The following is a 14,577-nucleotide window of genomic DNA, read 5'->3' as shown; positions in this document are numbered from 1 at the left end:
GGGTTTTGAATATTCTGCTGGTCTTTTATGGCCGGCTCATTTTAATCAAATTTTTTGTTTTTGTTCAAATTTGTCTAAGTATTTGAAATTTGCTCACTAGACAGACTGTTGTGTATGGCCGAACGTTAAGACAGGTACAAATAGTAAGTATGCCGCCTATGCCCCTGGACGACTGGTTGTCTGTTTCCAGGATAGATGATCAGTCGGCCATTTAATCAATCGGTATTCGAACTCTTTATTCAATTTGACCAAGTAAATAGAATTACCAAGTAGCCAAGGAATTTAAGTAGGAAAACAAGCGGCGGGTACCGGTTGTTTCCCTTTATTGCCAATGTTGGCCTCTAATTTGTTATTTGTTAACTTAGCAAGAGTATTGGTTGAGAGCCTTTGTTTATTAAAAACAAGTGGACGACTCGTACCTTTTAGGCTCAGTGCTAAGTTTGAGTGACTATTAAGTTAACATAGGAGTTACTTAGTCTTCGTCACAATCTTGATTGAGTAGTAAAGGTATCAGGCGGCGTAGGCCGGCTAGACCCCTTGATTCACCAATGTTTGTTGGCTATTTACTCAATAGGTTATCCAGTAGGAATAGGGGTTCGAGTGCCCTTGTTTGTATAAAACAGGCGGACGACTCAAACTTTTTAGGTTCCATACCAAATTTGAAGGAGTGACTATGAGTTAACTTTGGAGTTACTCAGTCGCCGTCACTTTTGTTTGAGAAGTAGAGGTACCAGGCGGCGTAGGCCGGCTAGACCCCTTGATTCGCCAATGTTTGTTGGCTATTAACTCAATAGGTACCCCCTGCATTTATCCCAAGTAATACAGGCGGTCATCTGACTCAGATGTCAACTGCTACCACTGGTTTGGTTAGTGATAGAGTTATCCTTGTCTCAAAAACGGCTACGTGGTTGCCCTTTGGGACAGTCGTATAGGTGCCGTGTAATTAGTTTATAGAACAATGTTCCACCCAAAAGGGAGCTGCTCTCTGCGACGAATTTCATCCGAATGGATGCCGCCGGACGCCTGCTATAATGTTGGGACAGGTCGGATTAGTTTTTAAAAGTTAGATCAGTTGACTAGGCGCCTGGTCTGATCATTCGGCCAGTGGCCTTGGTATGTTTTTGGTGAACGTATGTGCTAAGTAAAAGAAAGGGTAGCCGCCTGTTAGTTACAGGATCGGCCAGGCCCTAAACTTTTTAGCTAAGTATTGTGAGTAAAATACTCGGGGGAGAGTAGCCGACTGTAATGGAACAGACGGCATGCCCCTGTAAAGATAAAGAGTGAAACTCAATGGAGAGTAGCCGACTGTAAAGGTACAGACGGCATGCCCCTCGTAATACAAAATTGAATAGTAAGTGCCAACTTTATTAAGTAGCTCTTTACTTTACATCATTCAAAAGAAATATTTCTTAAGGTTATCTACATTCCAAGTTCGAGGCAACGGTTGTCCGTCTGGTGTTTCCAGACGGTAGGTACCGTCCCTGACTTCCGCATAGATTCGGTAGGGTCCTTCCCAGTTGGGAGTTAGTTTGCCAGACTCGTTAGCCCTACCAACTGCTTCCATTTTTCTAAGTACAAAGTCCCCTACTTTGAGTGGACGCCTGTGCACTTTTTTGTTGTATGATCTAGTCATTCTCAGGCGGTAGATTTCATGGCGCAAAACAGCATTGCCCCTCTTTTCAGGAAGTGAGTCTAATGCCAGGCGCATAGCTTCCCAGTTTGCCTCTTCGTCATATAGCATTACTCGAAGAGTCGGCTCGTAGTGTTCTATTGGAAGAACAGCTTCTGCACCATAAGTTAGGAGGAATGGAGTTTCTCCAGTCGCCCCTTTTTCAGTCGTCCTAATGGCCCAAAGAACATGTGGTAGTTCATCTGCCCATAGGCCGCCTGCTCGTTCAATTTTTTTCTTGAGACCGTCTGAGATGATTTTATTAAAGGCTTCTACCTGGCCGTTTGCTTGTGGACGGCCGACAGATGCAAAGTAATGTCCAATTCCTTGGTCTCCCAACCAGCTTTTGAGAACAGGCGTCTCAAATTGGGGACCATTATCAAAAACCATAGACATGGGAACCCCGAACCGAGTGATGACGTTTTTCCAAATGAATGAAATTACATCTTTCGTCTTGATTCCCTTTACAGCCTCCGCCTCTACCCATTTAGTGAAGTAGTCAACGGCAACAAGTATATACCTTCTGCCGCCTGTAGCAGGCGTATATGGACCCAGAATGTCCATGCCCCACTTAGCAAACGGTAGTGGGCTGTGAATGGTAGTGAGGTCAGTAGCCGGACGGTGAATTAATTTGCCAAACCTTTGGCACTTGTCACATTTTTTCACCATCTCCATTGCATCTGCTTCCAAAGTAGGCCAAAAGTAGCCCTGCCGCCTTGCCCTTTGAGCAAGCATCCTACCACCTATATGGGAAGCACAGAAACCAGAGTGAAGATCATCTAGTATCTCTCGTCCCTTTTCAGGAGTAACACACTTTAAGAAGGGTTGAAGGTGCCCCCTCTTGTGCAGTTCCCCCTGTATCATTTCAAAACAGGAGGCTCGTTTTTTCAGTGATGCCGCCTGTTGAGGATCATCCGGCAGTGTACCGTTTGTCAGATATGCCCTGATTGAATCCATCCAGGTTGAGCTTCTGTCTAGAATTCCAATAGGATTTTCCTCGATGCTTCTCTTCTCCATTACTTCCCAAAACACAGTTCGAGGAGTATCGGAGGAGGCGGATGATGCTAATTTCGAGAGTGCATCTGCCTGGTTGTTTTCTGATCTCGGTACTTGGATCAGATGGAAATCCTCAAGGGAGCCGACTGCTTGTCGGACCGCCTGTAAATATTTGATCATGGCCGGATGTGTTGCTTCGTATTCGCCATTGTACTGACTCACTATCAGTTGTGAATCAGAACAGGCGTCTATTTTCCTTGCCCCGGCCGCCTTACACATGCGGATCCCGGCTAGTAAAGCTTCATATTCTGCCTCATTGTTTGAAGCCTGGAAACTGAAGCGTAGAGCATACTCGAACCTGTCGCCCTCTGGAGATTGACATACGACGCCTGCTCCACAACCGTTTGAAGTAGAGCTTCCGTCCACATATACCTTCCAGACTTGGTCTGGAACTTGAGAGTCAGGAGGACGAGTCATCTCTACAATAAAGTCAGCAAAGGCTTGCCCCTTCACTGCTTTTCTAGGCTCGAAAGTAACTTCGAGACTCTGCATTTCTATGGCCCATTTGATCATTCGTCCGGAGGACTCCATGGTGGTAAGGGGCCGTTTGATCGGTTGGTCGGTATACACGACGACTGCATGTGCCAGAAAGTAGGGCTTCAATTTTTTAACAGCCATGAAGAGTGCAAGACCAAATTTCTCCACTAGGGGATACCTCAACTCGGCATTTTTCAGTACGTGACTGACAAAGTAGACCGGAAGTTGACAGCCGTCCCTTTCAGCAAGGAGCACCGCGCTTAACGCATGATCAGAGACGGCCAGGTACATGTAGAGATTTTCTTTGGGCAAAGGGCTGACCAGCCTTGGCAAGGAATGCAAGTGAACCTTTAATTTCTGGAAGGCGGCCTCAGCATCCGGCCCCCATTCAAACCTTGCCTTTTTCTTAATTGCCTGGAAAAAGTATAGGCATTTGTCGCCTGATCGGCTTAGAAATCTTCCCAAGGCCGCCAGACAACCTGTTAACTTCTGAACCTCTCGGACGGTACGAGGCGACTGCATGTCAATGACCGCCTGTACCTTCTCAGGGTTCGCCTCTATTCCTCTCTGGTTGATAAGGAATCCGAGAAATTTCCCAGACTCAACTCCAAATACACATTTCTTGGGATTGAGCATGACATGGTGCCGCCTGAGTGTGGCGAAAGTTTCTCGGAGGTCCGTCAGATGATCTTTCTGAAGTTTAGTCTTAACAATCATATCATCAATGTATGCCTCGACGTTTCTCCCAATCTGATCAAAGAACACTGTGTTTATCATTCGTTGGAATGTAGCCGGGGCATTCTTAAGACCAAACGGCATGACCGTATAACAGTATAATCCCTGATCAGTGACGAAGGCCGTCTTCTCCTGATCTTTCTTCCACAAAGGAATTTGATGAAAACCAGAATAGGCGTCCATAAAACTCATCAAGGCATGGCCGGCTGTTGAGTCGACCAGGTTATCAATTTTGGGCAGAGGGTAACTGTCTTTGGGGCACGCCTTGTTCAAGTCTGTGTAGTCTACACACATTCGCCAGGTGCCATTCGGCTTTTTAACAAGTACCACATTTGCAACCCAATCTGGGAAGTAACATTGCCGAATGAACCCTGCATCAAGTAATTTTTTGACTTCGGCGGCGGCCGCCTGACCTCTTTCTTCACCATGGTTCCGCTTCTTTTGCCGTACCGGCTTCTTTTTCGGATCCACAGCGAGTTTGTGTACTGCCAGATCAGGACTAATGCCTGGCATTTCATGGACTTCAAATGCAAAGATGTCCTTGTATTCTTTCAACAGGTTGTGAAAGTCATCACCAAAGTTTCTCAGAGCAGTCGTCCCAACTTTGACTGTTCGGTCAGGGCGGGAGTCGTCTAATATCAGGTCCGTATGCTCACCAGCCGGCTGAGGGCGGAACTCATCCGGCCGGTCCTCTGCCAATGATTGCTATTTTCTTGCCTTTCTGGCGGACTCTGTCTGGGACGCCTTTCTTTTTCTGTCGCCTGTTTCTTGAACAGGCGCACTTTCCTTGACATTGTCAAGGTCTGTTTTTTCTCCACTTGACCCAGTGGCCTTAGCAGTGGGTTTGACATCCGAGAGATAGCACTCTCGGGCCATCCTCTGATCTCCCCTTAGGGAGCCGACTGTTCCATTGTCCCTTTCAAACTTAAGCAGCATAAGTGACGGGATTATAACAGCCTTGGCACTATTCAGGGTTGGGCGACCCAGAATCATGTTGTAGGCAGAGAGTTCCTCTACAACTAGGAATCGGACTACCATGTGTCGTCCTTCCCCTTTTTCGCCCAGGCGGACGGGTAGATCAACTCGTCCCAGTGGGTGGACGACTCCTCCTCCAAACCCTATTAAAGGGTGGGAGGCCGGATGTATGCAGTCCGTCTGATATTTCAGTTTTGACAGACATTTGCTGCTGATGAGATCTGAAGAGCTCCCAGTATCTATGAGGATTCGACCAACTCTCTGGTTGGCCACTTTACATTCAATAACGAGAGGGTCGTCATGCGGCCCCCTTATTCCTCCTAGATCCTCTTCAGTGATGACAATCTCAGGAAATGTATATTTGGACGGTCGTTCTTGGTGAACGGAATTTACATCTAACCGCCTTATATTATCTTTGTTGCCCCTAATAGTGGGGCCGCCTCCTGAGAAGCCGCCTGCAATGGTGTAGACGACTGCATCATCTGTATCGGAACTGTCGGCCTGTTGATTCTTTTTGGCCGACTGCTTTTTTGAGGAAGTATTCCCCGTAGATTTCTTGACATAAGTGTCAAGATCACCTTGATCAGCCAAGCGGTCTAGGTACCGCATGAGACTAATGCAGTCGTTGGTGTGATGACCAATGTCATCATGATAAGCACAGATTTTGTCTTGGTTCCGGTTGCTCGCAGAACCCTTCATGGGGAGCGGTTTCTCAATTGAGAGCCGTCCCTTTATTTCTTTTAGGATAAACTGGTTATCCTTGTTAAACACATACTTTGGGGAGTATGGTTTGAATTCCTTTTTCTTCTTGGCCGGCTGTTTAGAGGAATCAGCCGCCCAGACCCCTTTTCTTTTTTCATCTTTGTTGGACGACTGTTTCTGTCGTCCTTCTCTATTGTCGAACCTCTTCCCGTCCGACTGTTTCATTGTACACAGATCAGTCGCCTGTATATAGGCTTCTGCTTCAATCAAGGCCTCTTGAAGAGTCGCCACCCTTTTTCGAACTAAATCAAATTTGAAGGTAGACCCGTCTTTGAGACCTCTAAAAAAGTCAGTATAAGCTACCTCATCCGGTAACCCTTGAATCTGTATTCTCATCAGGTTGAACCGCCTGATGTAGGAACGAAGCCCCTCCTTTTCACCCTGCTGAATTGTTCCCAAATCAAGGGTCGTTTTCTTCGCAGGGATGTTCATTGCAAAGTTGGAGGCAAATAAGTAAGCAAGCGTCCTGAAACTGTTTACACAACCAGTCGGCAGGTTGCCGAACCATTGCTGTGCAATTCCCTTGAGAGTTGCTGGGAAACACTTGCACCAAGTGGGATCATCCAACCCTTGAAGGTACATCAGGTTGGTGAATGCCATCAGATGGTCTTCCGGGTTAGTAGTGCCATCATAGGCGCCTACTAAAACATTTTTTACTTTGGCCGGCTGAGCGGCTTCAGTAATTTCCTTGGAGAAGGCCGACGGCTGTTCACCAAGTCTAAGCAGCCGTAGCTGCCAGTCCATAGGTTGGACGTTTTTTGCTGCAGGTCCACCAAATGGAGGTGGCTGCATAAAATATTGTTGTTGCGGCACAAATGGCAAATTTGGTACCGCCTGCGCACTATGAAAGCCAGACTGACGGGAGGTGCCGCCTGACTGACTCTCATGGTACGACTGAGTTGGCCTCATCGAGGCATTTCGCAAACTGTCCTGAAAATTTGAAGTAGAAGCCGACTCTGATAATCGGTCACTCTTCTTCTGCTCTAGCAGGTGCCGAGCATCTGTGAACGTTTGCTTTGACCCGTCCGCCTGAATATGACGAACCGGTTTCCTATTTCCCGTAGGATAACGGAGTTTTGTGAAATCAAGAGCAGACGGCTCCCGCTTCTTAGATTTAGGATGGGGAGTCGCCTCTCGCCCTTGAACTGGCTTCCTCTTCAGTGAAGTGGAAGGTTTTTTTGGCCGCCTGCTCTTTGACTGAAGCAGGCGGTTTTTTGTTGATCAACTCTTGGATCTCTCCCTTGAATCCCCTCATGAAGGTCATGAGTTCGTTCCTTGTGATGGGAGCAGACCCATCAGTCGGCTGTTGCCGAGCAAGCGGTGCGCCTGCTGGCTCGCTTCCTGTTTGAAGATACTCCCGTTCCCTTATTTCAGTATGACGGGTACGGCGGGCCCTTAGGGTCCCGTCTGGAGCTGTATGAGTTTCAACTTCAAATTCACTTTCGGTATCATGGTCCGACTGAACTTGAGGGTCGTCTAGGGGACGCCTCTCTTCTGGGGTCGGTACAGACTTGGATGCCATCTCTGAAGTACTCTCCCCACAGACGGCGCCAAATGTTTTGGGGTTTTCTGATGTCCTGCGGGAGAGCTACAATTCCGAGACTGGAACCGGACGCCTGTACCTGCAAAATAACGGAGACTCCTGAGAGCTCCGCCTCCAACGGTCAAGTTAGCACCTGATTAAGGAGTAATTAATACAGAAATTAAAGTAATAAGGTCTCTCTAGGTGAGAGTATTTAATGTAGGTAATCTGCTTTGCTAGCGAGATCAGCCGGTTATTAGTGTGTTCCGTAATGTTTCTCCTCCGTTCCGTTAATTATTTGGTCCCTTGATTAATGAGGATTAATCGAGTATTTATAGCCTTGGGAAGCGTGCAACTCTCTAGGTTTAAGGTAAACCTAGGGCCGATCGGGCTTCTAGACTGAGATGGGCCTTGATGGCCGGTTGTCCCATTTGGCATGGGTGGACACGTGGCGTGTCTTAAGTGGTCCGTGGAGGACGCGTGGCGGAACCTGGTTGGTCCACTTGTCAAACGGCGCTTGGTGGATAAAAATCCCCTAATCAGATACTACTGTGAACCTCCTTCATCAGATCAATCACAGTCACGTTCGGTTCAAGTGTTATAAGTTCCATATTCCCTCCACTGCACTCAACATTTGATCCATCACACATAATTTCACCTCCCCACCGGCATAACAGCACTACATTTTGTGTAGCCATATTCTACATAACAACCAAAACACATTTAAGGATAATCGAATTCTAAAACAACGTAAAAAAAAACCCTAATTTAACAATACATAACATACATAGCTTTGATAATGGAAAGTTATATCAAATTTCAAGAATCTACATGTCTAGCTAATATGACGACTATGAAACAAGCCCATTCTCACTATCAACATTTTCATTTTCATCACCAATTTCATTAACTCTTAGTACCGCATACAACTATCAACATACTAGTACCGCATTACCATCAACAATTTCATCATTATTTTCAAAAAAATAAACTATATTACCATCAACAATTTTAAAAACATGCTCATCTACATTTACATCAATAATGTAACACATTACCATCGACAATTTCATCAACAATTTCGTCCACATTTTTCATCAAAAATGTACCACATTACCATCAACAATTTTTCACATTTTTCATTACTAATTAGCAACAAATTATTACAATTTACAACACAATTTGCTACAACATACAACAACTAACAACAATTCAAAGTAAAAATCAAACTACTAAGTTAGGGTTTACCCGAATTAAGTGAGTGACGGAGAGTATAAGGGACGGTGGGACAATGATCGCAGCATCTCCTTCTCACTTTGGCGGCGGCAGCAGCAGCGGTGGCCGGACTTGCGAGTGACAATTACAGTGACAATGGGAGTCAAAGTACGAAAGAGAGTAAGAGTGAGAATAAGAGTTAGAGGAAGAACGAAATTGTGAGAGTGAATGAGAAAGCAGGAAACTTATTTTATCCCTCGCAAAAAACGCTGTCTGAGGCTGCGTTTTCTTCTGAGCTATAAACGCAGCCTCAGGCAGCGTTTCATTAAATGGTAGAAATGCTTCCTCAGGCAGCGTTTTACTGTATTTGTTTTTTTTTTTCCTCAGAAAATACCAATTACGAAATCGTTGAAAAAAAGTCAACATACGTAAAACGCTGTCTCAGACAGCGTTTTATGTCTTGGATTTTTTGTAAAACAAATTTGGAAGTAAAACGCTGTCCGAGGCAGCGATTTACCCCAAAAGCTTAGTTTGGGAAATACTTTTGCCAAGAGACCAATTTGGTAAATACTTTGTCAATTTAGCTCAATGTGGTAAAAAGTCCGAATAAAAATGTGTAAATGGAGTAAAATATAGGTGAGTCGGTGAGTGTAGGCAAAAATAGTTAAAAGTGGTAAATGGTTTGGATAATATATGATGAGGATTGGATTATGATAGTAGAGGCTAGAGAGAGTGCTCATTGTCGTGCCATAGCCGATGAAATAATGACGAGTAATAAAAACAAATAAATACTAGTATATGGCCCAAATAAAAGGGTGAGTATTGTACTAAAAAAGAATGGTATTGTGTTCCATGCTCATTGTCTACTGTTTGTATTTTACAGAAATGTTTATAATGTGTGTTCATTCATATATTGGTGATAGTTTGAAGAGTAAGTTATAACTTACTCTTCAAACTATCACCAAATCGGCAAATTTTTTATATTGATGTATTAATTAATTAATGTAACATGAGAAGGTTGAAAGTTAAACAAACAAGACCAACACAAATTGAGTTAGCTCGTTATAACTTTGGTCTTCTCCAAAATCTCTATGATTTAATTTGATAACAACGAGCATAGCTTAAAATATGTCATGCTTTTAAGAACACCTCCCTAACTGGATTCTATAAATTCTTACTAAGAGGAGTCTCTAGAATGGTTGATAGATCATCAAACATAAAACATTAGGAACGGTTACTAAGGGAGGGCCTACTTTTAAAGAATTTTTTGGGTTGAAAACGGATTCAATTAAACTATTACCGTTACTAAGTATTTGGTTAGAAAATTTTGGTAACAATTACTATTACCTAAGGGTGGTTTCCACCTATAAGACCTAAGGTAACAATTACCATTACCTTCCTCAATCAAAAAGGAAGGGGAGCTAAATTTAAGTGATTCTTATTCATGGTTAAACCAAACAAATAAAAATGTGAGGGTTAAAGGATTTTTTTTCCCTTAGTTCCCTCTTATTTGCTTCCTTTCCACTAAACTCATTAAATGAAAGCATACCTTGCTTTTTAACTGTCAAACCACCATCACTGCTAACCTAATTTATCTTATATGGTCTAAGATGTCTCGTTGATCCAAGTTAAGCATATATACCATCTTCTTCGATGCAATACTTGTAAAAGATACACTATAAATATAAGAGAGCAATTGCTACCTTTAACTATACAACGAGAATGGAAAAGATTCTCTCGTTGTTCCTTGAATGACACATCCGTTTGAGCGACATGTAGTTCCGATCCAATAACCAAGACATCATGATCAGGGGCATGTTCTAATATAGGGCCTTCTAGAGGTGGCCAATGGGTCGAATTGGACATAACCCACCTTGACCCGCCCCGCACGACTAGTGGGTCAATTGAGACCGACTCATTTTGACTCGGCTCTAACTCAACACAACTTAGGTTTAAGCGTGTGTGTCATGGGGTCCAATTTTTCCGACCCAACCCACTTCGACCCGTTTAATTTGGTTTAACCTGCAAAATTCAATTATATACTCCACACAACATACTAACCCACCCAACATGCCCAATCCGCCAAAATTACATGACTCTCTTTGCACACCTAACACCCCCAAATTACATGACCCACCTAACATGCTTAACCCAACCAACCCAGCCCAATCACACCAACATGAGACCGACAAAACTTCCAAATATAAGATCGTGACATGAACATGTCAGACAATTTTCTGGTGAGTTGCAAAAGATATACTTGAAGGTTCTGCCTCATCCATTGCTATAAAGTCTGCTTTTAGTGCAACTAAATAAGTATTAGATGAAAAAGACATCGCTATTTCCGAAAAATATTCAAATTTGTGTTTGTAAGAAAAATCGAGATCAAGCTGAAAGAAGGACTCAAGGTACGTAAGAACTACACGAGCTCTGATTCCTTGGATGAAGAAGATAAAGATGATCTTGAAATTATTTGAGAAAAATTTCAACCCGCTCTGATACCACTTGATAGGTAACTGTTCATGAATGGTTATTAGATGATGAAATTTGGTGAATTGTTCTCAAAGGACTCGTCTTTGAATACATAAAAGGCTCGATTTTGTGCTTTGTTCAATAACCAGACCTAGATAGCTCTTACGCTCATCAATTGACAAGCTATCAAAACTTTTTTTTAAAAAAAATAATTCTTAACCACGTATTTGTAAGCTAAACAATTAGCTTAAAATTATGTAGAATAAGTTCTAATTCAACTATGAAACTAATCATAACCTGTAAAGATAATATTTTTGCAAATATGATTTTTAAAGTTAATATATCTTCTACTAACCGAATTACGCTAACAAATATATCCTAATAAATTTGGCCACCTAGAAACAAAAATAAAATAACACCAAAGTAATAAAAAGAAACTCATAAGGCCCTAAGTAAGAAAAACCTTTTTTAGTAAAAGGTAAAAACTTGTAGACAAAATTCTAAATAATGATAAAGGATATAAAGAGTCTTGAAATGCCCCTTAGATACACATCAAACTCTTCTTCTTAGAAAAAGCTTGCCCTCAAGCTTCTTTAAAACAAGGAACCAAGTTACGAGCATATATAAGGACAAATTCAGATCAGATCAGATCACCTTATTTCAGGAAAAGAAAACAAGCAGTCCTGATACTTGCCCCCTCGTCATATTAGGGTATATATGTTCTAATGTTCTTAATCCCATTTCAAGATTAAAAGTCTCGTTCCCTCCCTAAACTCCCACGTACCTAACACCCCCTCTATTAGTATATTCACAAATTTATATATTGTATTTCTATTTACTTTCTCACCTTACGCACCCACTTGCAAAAAAAAAAAAATAAAAAAAAATGGAGATTGTATATCTTTATTTTCATCTCCAAATAAGATTGTATTTAATTCACATTATTTCAAGATTTTTATCAGCTATTTCATATCAAATTAGAATAAAATAAGTTCATATCAAAATGTTCAGAGTTGAAAACATAAGTTCGAAACAAACTTTATTGTGTTTATGTGAAATTTTTTATTCCGAAATATTTTTTAACTTCGTGATAAAAAACCTATGAAAATTACATACTGCATTAAAAAATAACAAAAATACAAATCAAACAAGAACCATTTGATATATTTTTCTTATAGATTAACTTACATATATGACCAATGCAAAGTTTGGTCAATTAAGACAATCATATTACTCATTCCATTAGAAAAACTTTAATAATTTTCGAGTTTTAAGTGCAAAGTATCGTTTATCGAGGGAACCTCGTGAATCTATTAGATCAACCAAATTTGTCAATCAAGTGGTTATTTGGTGATAATCAGCAACAATGTTGCTAATGCCAACTCATTTGTTATCTGCATCAAATGTTAAGTCAAAATGAAAGGGAACAAAATTATGGTATGCTTTATTTCCTAACTTTATTAACCCAATTTTATCTTCCTCATCCTCTCTTCTCCAAAGTTTCTTCCTTTATTCATTAATGGTGGCCATAAAACCGCCACCTCCACTCGAACCAAACATGAACCTCCGTGAAGACATCCTTAACATCACCCCTATATACTCCTGCATCCGTATGGTCACCCATTTCGACGCGACGTCCTCACGTCCCTTACCTTCATACCTCTCTCTTCACCATATCTCCACCCATCTTCCACCAACACTATTTTCTTCTTCTCCACCAACGACACCATCATTATCGCCAAATTGAATGAAAACCTTATTAATAAATAAAAGGTGAGATTAAGGGCATGGTCAGCCCTAAAGGCTAGGGGTGACCATGTCCTTCATTAAAGCTAAACAGTCCACAAAGATTCATTTCCGCCCATAATGCGTTCGACCTAGGTGATATGAGCTCACAATACCTTCTAATTAATCTGAACCATTTTCTATCTCTTCACACTTTCATTCCCATTTCACCGCCACCGCCGTCGCCACCTCTTTATTTATTCCATTATAATACTGTGAATTCCTCGCTTATTTCGCAACATCAAGATTTAGGAATTTCGAGAAGGGGTTTTATTAATATGTGAGTGGTATGATTCAATTTTGCTGGGTTTATTATGGATTTTTCTTTGTAATTAATATCCTTGATAATTTATGGGTTCTTGTTTATATCGGAGGCCGCCTTAGTTAATCTTCGTGGTAAACAAGTTTCATTTATCACAGAGTAGGGGTTTTACAATAAATCGCAAAAATAACACTTTTGCCCCGTGATAAATAAATTTGTTTCTCACGAAGATAAACTTGTATTTTTCTTTTTATATTGCTCATAATTTTTGTGGGAGTTAACTTACGTTTATAACAATTAAAGACCTAAAGTACCATCAAATATGTACTGTTGGAAAGTTGAATGAGTCATCATTGCACTTTTAACCAGAACACCCCTACCTAAATGAAGACAAATTCAAAAACACGTGACAAATTTTGTCAATTAAATAGATTAACTTGTATTTTCTCTTCATTCAGGAAAAAAAAAAACCTTGTATATTCTTTTTTTTTTTATTCATCTTCGATCAACAAAAATAAATAAATCACACCAAGTAAAAAAGACGAAATATGGAGGGAGAATCAAAATCAAAATTCAAGTTTGGAGCTTAAATTGTGAAATCCTCCCAACTCCCAACACTACTAACCACAACCATGTCATATTATCATTCTCCCATGAGTAAGTAACCTTACTAGTACCCAAAATCAATTGCTTAACATATCAAGATTTCCAAAACCCACCAAATTTCTACTCCCTAATCTTCCCTGAAACACTAATTAGCGGCCAGCAAAACCCCCAAATCCCAGATCCACATTTTCTCTCTCCTCTACCGCCCAGGGCGGCTGACCTTCTTGCCCCGGCTCAGGGACGAGTCTATCTTCGCCTCCGTCTCCATCTCCGCCTCTGCCGATTCAAATTTCTGAGGATGTAGTGAGTTATTGAGCGCGAAGCAAATTTCAAAAAATATAAAAAGAAGCGCGAAAGTTTTATTTAGATGAAGGGTGAGTTGCATATCGGAAGCTAACAAAATTGGGCGGTTACGTAATTAATACGTCAATTATGAGGTAGTCAATCAATCTTCTTTCTTCTTGTTTTTTTATTTTGAGTAATTTTAGGAAAGACAACTGTATTGATTTGATATATGTTAACAGGTTGTCGTTATCTTATATCACGTGCATTGTTTCCTTTAAACTCTTATGTCACGTGACTTTGTGGGATTTTAGGTATAAATATAACTTTTTCTCTCTCCTAGGGTTTGGAAAATTATTGGGGTTTTTTTGGTTTTATTCAAAAAAAAAAACCTTTTTTTTTCCTACATCAATATAGAGATTTTGCAATAATATCAAATTAATTAAAGAATTTGCAAGTGGGTTGATTGTTTTTTATATGAATTGGGCAAGAAAAGGGGAAATTGTTGAGCTTTTGTTGTTGATTTGAAGGAGCAGATCTGGTTTTTTGTGTTTGAGGCTGCTGAATTTGATTTTATTGCTGAAGTTTTGAATTGGTTGGTTGAATCTCGGAGCATCTAGTGTTATTGGGCAAATTTGCTTGGAGTTGTAGGTAAATTATTAGACTATTAAGTTGATTTGCTTAAGTATGTTTGATTTTGAAGGTGAGTTTACTTTTGAATCTATTTCTTGAGTTCTTTGTTTTTAATTTAAGTTTTTT

The sequence above is a fragment of the Chenopodium quinoa genome, unplaced genomic scaffold (genome assembly GCF_001683475.1).
Source record: "Chenopodium quinoa cultivar QQ74 unplaced genomic scaffold, ASM168347v1, whole genome shotgun sequence".
Taxonomy (NCBI): Eukaryota; Viridiplantae; Streptophyta; class Magnoliopsida; order Caryophyllales; family Amaranthaceae; genus Chenopodium; species Chenopodium quinoa.
This window is presented reverse-complemented; position numbering follows the sequence as displayed.